Source organism: Hyperolius riggenbachi, chromosome 6, assembly GCF_040937935.1.
Source record: "Hyperolius riggenbachi isolate aHypRig1 chromosome 6, aHypRig1.pri, whole genome shotgun sequence".
Classification (NCBI taxonomy): domain Eukaryota; kingdom Metazoa; phylum Chordata; class Amphibia; order Anura; family Hyperoliidae; genus Hyperolius; species Hyperolius riggenbachi.
The window spans coordinates 16967865-16975476 of NC_090651.1; the positions used below are offsets into that span (position 1 = coordinate 16967865).

A 7612-nucleotide genomic window follows, 5' to 3' on the forward strand; every position below is an offset into this window, starting at 1 on the left:
GCTGTCTATCACTGTTTCTTTGCTGTTTAAGGGCTTCAGAAAACAGGACTGTATTCCACCCAGTGGGTCGAATCGCTCAGAGAAGCTCTTTTGCATAGATAACAACTGGAGTTTCTTAACTCTTCCTGTACTGGAAAACAACATGAGACTCTCTTTTTTGCTACTAATGTTCTATTTCTTAGCTGTACTACACATACAATTCATTATCTCACAAGTTTATGTTCACTTCAGGTTTGCTTTAACTGACTCATACATAAGAACCTGATGCATGTTTGTAGAATATTATACTTTTCTACTTTGCTGTAAATTGCCCTACTGACCCCGAGGAACGCAACTAAATCGGTGACATGGTTAATTAACACTAATCACAGTATTATTATGGTAATCAAGTCACCATTGCTTTTCTAATATCAGTGGGTGCCCAATTCTGTGGTATGCAGTTACTGGTCTGGCTAATTATTTGTTTTCCTCCTTGCGTAGGCTACAGACCTATCCCTTCGTCATGTACTCATCTGTAATGCATAATAATTCTATAACAAAAGTATTTTTAGCATAGTTATTTGGTGTATTTTTTTAGTAGGTAGTGCCCTAGGTGGCTGCCTAGACTGACTCGGCCTAGAAACAGGCCTGGACAAGGGTCTGTGATTTGCAGTGACATTATGACTAGACTAGGCTGAAGAATCTTTTACACTAAATATCTTTTATAACAAAATTGTGCTGCTAGTGCCAGGGCCAGATTTGTAGTTTTTTCTTGCCTAATGCCACTATGACACAACAAGCTTTACTGCCTCTCCACAGCTCTGATAGGTTGGAGCTGGGTGGAGGGCGGAGTCGGACTCAAAGAGTGGCTGGCGGTGATGTTGATAGCTCAGGTCACAGACTGTAAGCTGTCCCCATTGGCTGCCCCTTCATCCTAGACCTAGCTGTCTATAGCCACCTGCCGTGATCATGTGCAGACTCAGTGGAGGAAGCAGGGCCGGGTCTAGGAGAATGTGTGTAGCATGCGCTTGCTGCTGTGCTCCACATGTTTGGCATATTAACTACTGGAGTGTGCCAGCCTGCAGCCAGCCCCTTGTTTCCTGGTGCACTAGGCCATGGCCTTTGTGGCCTTGCCTAAAATCCGGCCATGGCGAGTGCTATGTAACCCCTTGCTTTGAGGTGTTCTAATATTGACAGTTATTATTAGAGTGAATAGGAGGTGTCAGAGAAGTTCTTACTTGTTCTTGTGTGGATCCTCCTCATGCAGATACAGATCTTAGTGAGTTTTGGATACATTTTACTCACCGTATGTAAAATAGAAGAAAATAGTTTCAATACAAAAACTTTTTCAGATTTGGAGTGAAAGTAAATTACCACAAAGTCAGGACACACCCAAATCTAACTCTTCATTGGGGGCCTCAGATGTTTTTACACAAAAGTTAATGTATATAAGACCCCTTTTCTGAAAAATCCAGGTATTGTAGAGAGGAGGGGGGGGGGGGGGGGTGAGGGAGAGAAGAACTGTGAAAATAATGTGATAAATACAATATATATATATATATATATATATATATTTTTACAGGAGTACTTTGTTAATGATTTAGTCAGTGTTTGTCCATTGTAAAATCTTTCCTCTCCCTGATTTACATTCTGACATTTATCACATGGTGACATTTTTACTGCTGGCAGGCGATGTCAGTGGAAGTAGCTGCTGCTTGCTTTTTTGGCAGTTGGAAACAACTGTAAACAGCTATTTCCCACAATGCAACAAGGTTCACAGACCAGAAACTGCCAGGACTATGGTCCTCAGAGGTTCCTGTGGGAGGGGTTTCACCACAATATCAGCCATACAGCGCCCCCTGATGGTCAGTTTGTGAAAAGGTAAAGATTTCTCATGGGAAAGGGGGTATCAGCTACTGATTGGGATGAAGCTCAATCCTTGGTCACGGTTTCTCTTCAACTTTGTTCCAGTGCCTAGAAACTGTCATTCCAAAGCGATACATACCAACAATAGGAACCCTTCTACAGGGGAGGCGGGTAGCAAGGCTTCTCCTAGGAGTGACTCCTTTAAAGAGGAACTCCAGTGAAAATAATGTAATAAAAAATGTGCTTCATTTTTACAATAATTATATAGAAATGATTTAGTCAGTGTTTGCCCATTGTAAAATCTTTCCTCTCCCTGATTTACATTCTAAAAATGTATCACAGGTGGTGACATCTTTAGTCATGTCAGGTGCAGCTCTGCGGAATGTTACTGAGCATTCCAAAGCCAGTGTAAATAATGCCTGGTCTCTCAGAGTGCTCTAAAAGGAGAATTCCGCATAGCTAAACAGCCTAGGCTAAGCACCACTGGCAGGGAGGAGCTACATACCAATGTACAGCAATATATAGATAGAGGAAGTGTTTCTGATTGTAATGCTTGAAATACACGGATCGATTCTGAGCTGATAAGATGGTTAGATAGATCATTTCCGCCATGTCCGATCACCGTTCGATCGTTTTGCGCACAATTTGTCATTGAAGTGAGTTGAAAAAAGATAAGAAAAATGAGCGGAAGATAAGAAAATCGAGCGGGCAAAAGGATCGGGCGCAGAATTGAGTGCCAGAACCGACCCGCGGATTCCCAACATTAAACTAGCAACATTACCATAAAAGTGGGAATTCTGATTCATTTACTGTGTTCTAATATATGCCACTACATGGCCTCTTTGAACCCCAGTGCACACTGGGTACTTATGTATTATCCCGTCTACTGAGGTTGGAAGCTTCTTGTTAAAATTCTATTTACCCCCCTGGCAAGATCTAGACGAGCTGAAGGTCCTGGCTTTCTGTTGCACCAGGTCCTGAGTTGGTGCAATGCCCTGTTCCCAAGTTAGGGGGATTTGAAGGAGGGGTGTCCCCTGCACTTGGCTGAAGAGCAGTTTTGCCAACTCATCCCTTTAATTACTGACACATATGAAGTATACAGGTCTTGTGGCTAGTTAGATGTAGTTTAGGCACTGGTTATGTGTAAGTAGCCCCAGAACCTGCATTACTTAGATGTATTAGTATGTAAAGGGATAATTTGGCAACCCTGCTGCAGAGAGAACTGTGGAATCGAGTCTCCAGGCCCAGCCAATAAGACACGAAGCGAGAGCAGATGGGGCTGCATGGCTGAGCTGCTGCCTCTGTAATGAGAGAGAGAAACACAGGACACTTGACACGAGTTGTGAAGACACAGATTCATGCTGCAAAGGAGGAAGAAGATGACCTCCGGTGTGCGCTGCTGATCATCATGTTCAGTTTGTCCGCTACTTCTCTAACTGCGCTCTCTGCATCCAAATGCACGGGACACCCCTCCTTCAAAATCCCCTAACTTGGGAGCATTACACCGACACGGGACCTGGTGCAAAGGAAAGCCACGACTTTCAGCTTTCCAAGAATGATACAATCTTACCGGAGGAGTAAAGAGAATTTTACCAAGAAACTGCTAAACTCAGGCGATGGGCATTACGGTGGCATAGTGGTTAGCACTCTCTGGGTCCCCAGTTCAAATCCCAGCTAGGGTGCTATCTGCACAGAATTTGTATGCTCTCCCTGTGTCTGTGTGGGTTTCCTCTGGGCACTCCGGTGTCCTCCCACATGACAAAAATATACAGATAAGTTAATTGACTTCCCCTAAATTGTCCCTAGACTACAATACATACACTACACAATATATACATAGACATATGACTATGGTAGGGATTAGATTGTGAGCCCCTTTGAGGGACCGGAAAATATACCACAAATATAATAATAAAGATAGGACGTTACACTATGACTATGGGAGGATTAGATTGTGAGCTCCTCTGAGGACAGTCAGTGACATGACTATGTACTCTGTAAAGTGCTGCAGAAGATGTCAGTGGTATATAAACACATAATAATAATATGGTAGGACATTAGACTAGGACTATGGTAGGATTAGACTGTTAGCTCCTCTGAGGACAGTCAGTGACATGACTATGTACTCTGTAAAGTGCTGCAGAAGATGTCAGTGGTATATAAACATATAATAATAATATGGTAGGACATTAGACTAGGACTATGGTAGGATTAGACTGTTAGCTCCTATGAGGACAGTCAGTGACATGACTAGGTACTCTGTAAAGTGCTGCACAAGATGTCAGTACTATCCTATACAATAAGTGTCTCTGCGTCCCCTGTCCCTGTGTCTGTGCAGAATCCTTCTACGCATGTGTGCGCAGTTCAGCCGACTGTAACGTTCTGTGCTTGTCTTTGTGGTTGCTATAGCTACAGGGACACAGTGCAGATCACAGGGGCCTGGCCGGTCTGTGCGCAGGCTTATGTGCGCTGACATGCGGTGGTCACAGGGGAGGGAGGAGGAGAGGGGGCTTGTCAGTGAGGCCTAGAGGGCTAGGCAAACTAGTATCCTATATAACAAAACCCCTGCGTCTCTGCATCCTCTTGTGTCCGTGCTTCCAGACCTGACAGTTTGCTGTCTGTGAACCTCATTGCATTGTGGGAAATAACAGCTTTTTCCAACTGCCAAGTAAGCAACATCTCCCTGTGTGCATAGACTTCGGACAGTGGTGGGGAAGCAGCAGGACGCGTCTGTGTGCACGTTTTAGAGGGCGTGGCCTAGCGTCGTTTTTTTTACCGGGCGGGCCTTTTTGCTAGTAAATAATAATAATAATAATATGGTAGGACATTAGACTACGACTATGGTAGGATTAGAGTGTGAGCTCCTCTGAGGACCGCCAGTGACATGACTATGTACTCTGTAAAGTGCTGCAGGAGATGTCAGTGCTATATAAATACATAATAATAATATGGTAGGACATTAGACTACGACTTTGGTAGGATTAGAGTGTAAGCTCCTCTGAGGATAGTCAGTGACATGACTATGTATTCTGTAATGTGCTGCAGGAGATGTCAGTGCTATATAAATACATAATAATAATATGGTAGGACATTAGACTACGACTATGGTAGGATTAGAGTGTGAGCTCCTCTGAGGACAGTCAGTGACATGACTATGTACTCTGTAATGTGCTGCAGAAGATGTCAGTGCTATATAAACACATAATAATAATATGGTAGGACATTAGACTACGACTATGGTAGGATTAGATTGTGAGCTCCTCTGAGGACAGTCAGTGACATGACTATGTACTCTGTAATGTGCTGCAGAAGATGTCAGTGCTGTATAAATACATAATAATAATACGCAAGTAATGTTTAATAGTGTAAGAGGAGGCCACTCTTGTATTTATGTAGAATACGGTTTTGGGGTACTCATTAATTGGTGAGTGAGATAGACAAGGCGTTTCTTGTACTATTTTGGCAAAATATCGCCCACCCGCAGGATCAGCTTCATATCCTGATGTGTAACCGAGCTTTTGGAATTTCTGCACAGAATTCTGAGGATGTGACTCATGGCGGTAACGTGCAGTAGAACGGGTCAGTCTGAGGATTCTGGCCCTTGCATGTGATCATAGGAGGCCACCTTTCCCACAAGTCATCATGCTTGTGCCTTGCTAGGCCAGCATTGGCCACCTCCCATTCCTGCTGTCCCCTGCTTACTGCTGCCACTCCCCAGATCCCAGGCTTGTAGACAGGGGCCCTCCCAGTATTCACACCCCTCCCCTTGCCTCCCCTTGGTGCCCTTCACAGCCTGGGGGCCCATCTCACAAGTGTGGCCATCAGGATCTTCACACCCATAACAAGTGTAGCCACAAACACACCTGATCTGAAGCATAGTCCCCTGTGTCGGAGGAAGGGAAGGTAAGTAGTCACGCCCCCACAGCTCTGCCCCCCCCCCATTCTCAGGGGCGGCTCCATTCTAGTTAGGCCTCTATTTGTAGATAGACCTGCTCCCACTCACCTGCTGTTCCTGCCCTGCTTCAGTTACCCATCATTGCTGCCCTTCCCGCCATAATTACCCCTTTCCTGCCCTTCTAGAACTGCCACTGCTACTACTCTTAAAGAGGAACTGTAATGACAAAACGTCCCCTGGGGGGTACTCACCTCGGGTGGGGGAAGCCTCAGGATCCTAATGAGGCTTCCCACGCCGTCCTCCATCCGTCAGGGGTCTCGCTGCAGCCCTCCGTGCAGCGGTGACGTAATATTTACCTTCCTGGCTCCTGCGCAGGCGCTCTGACGGCTGTCGGCTCCGAAGTAGGCGGAAATACCCGATCGTCGTCGGGTCTGCTCTACTGCGCAGGCGCAAGTTTCCGACGCCTGCGCAGTAGAGCGGACCCGACGGAGATCGGGTATTTCCGTCTATTTACATGCCGAAAGCCGCCACAGCGCCCCCGCTGGAGCCAGCAAAGGTAAATATTGAAATTACAGTCGGGTCTGTCGCCGGCTGTTCGGAGGGCTGCAGCGAGACCCCCGTGGGACAGAGGACGGCGTGGGAAGCCTCATTAGGATCCGGAGGCTTCCCCCACCCGAGGTGAGTACCCCCCAGGGGAGGTTTTTGTTGTTACAGAGTCTCTTTAATAGTATATATATAGTCATGCCCTACTCCATAGAGCCAAATTAATCCATGCCATGCACTGATGAGGACCAACCAATCCGAAACAGTCTGTATGCATGTTGGATTATTATGGCTCTGTACAAATTAACAAGCTGACACATCATTGCATTCCAGCGCTTCTGGAGGTGTGTTTAGCTTCTAAGGGTACAATGGTTAATTTGCATATACTGTATTCAGCAGTGATGCACTGGGAGACATCTCAGAGCTCACTCCAACCTGAATTATTGCAAATACTTTCTTTTTTAAGAAAGCAAACTTTTGTTTTATAGTCATGTCACTAACTGTCCTCAGAGGAGCTCACAATCTAATCCTACCATAGCCTTAGTTTAATGTCCTTCATCGTTATTATTATTATTATTATTATTATGTATTTATACAGCACTGACATCTTCTGCAGCACATTACAGAGTACATAGTCATGTCACTGACTGTCCTCAGAGGAGCTCACAATCTAATCCTACCATAGTCATAGTCTAATGTCCTACCATATTATTATTATGTATTTATATAGCAGTGACATCTTCTGCAGCACATTACAGAGTACATAGTCATGTCACTGACTGTCCTCAGAGGAGCTCACAATCTAATCCTGCTATAGTCACAGTCTAATGTCCTACCATATTGTTATGTATTTATATAGCAGTGACATCTTCTGCAGCACATTACAGAGTACATAGTCATGTCACTGACTGTCCTCAGAGGAGCTCACAATCTAATCCTACCATAGTCATAGTCTAATGTCCTACCATATTATTATTATGTATTTATATAGCAGTGACATCTTCTGCAGCACATTACAGAGTACATAGTCATGTCACTGACTGTCCTCAGAGGAGCTCACAGTCTAATCCTACCATAGTCATGGTCTAATGTCCTACCATATTATTATTATTATGTATTTATACAGCACTGACATCTCCTGCAGCACTTTACAGAGAACATAGTCATGTCACTGACTGTGCTCAGAGGAGCTAACAATCTAATCCTACCATAGTCATAGTCTAATGTCCTACCATATTATTATTATGTATTTATACATCACTGACATCTCCTGCAGCACTTTACAGAGAACATAGTCATGTCACTGTCTGTCCTCAGGGGAGTTCCCAG

At 44.6% G+C, this 7612-nt stretch overlaps 1 protein-coding gene across 13 annotated transcripts in view; it reads left to right on the forward strand.

The window, feature by feature from the left end:
- TP73 (tumor protein p73) overlaps window positions 1-7612 on the forward strand; it is a 219074-nt gene that overhangs the window by 79612 nt on the left and 131850 nt on the right. The window contains exon 1 of one of the 13 annotated variants that reach the window (XM_068238917.1): window positions 4536-4553. The exons of the other annotated variants lie outside the window; for them this stretch is intronic. The gene's annotated coding sequence lies outside the window, so the exon portion shown is untranslated. Of the gene's footprint in view, window positions 1-4535; window positions 4554-7612 lie in introns of those variants that run through there. 13 annotated transcript variants of the gene reach the window in all.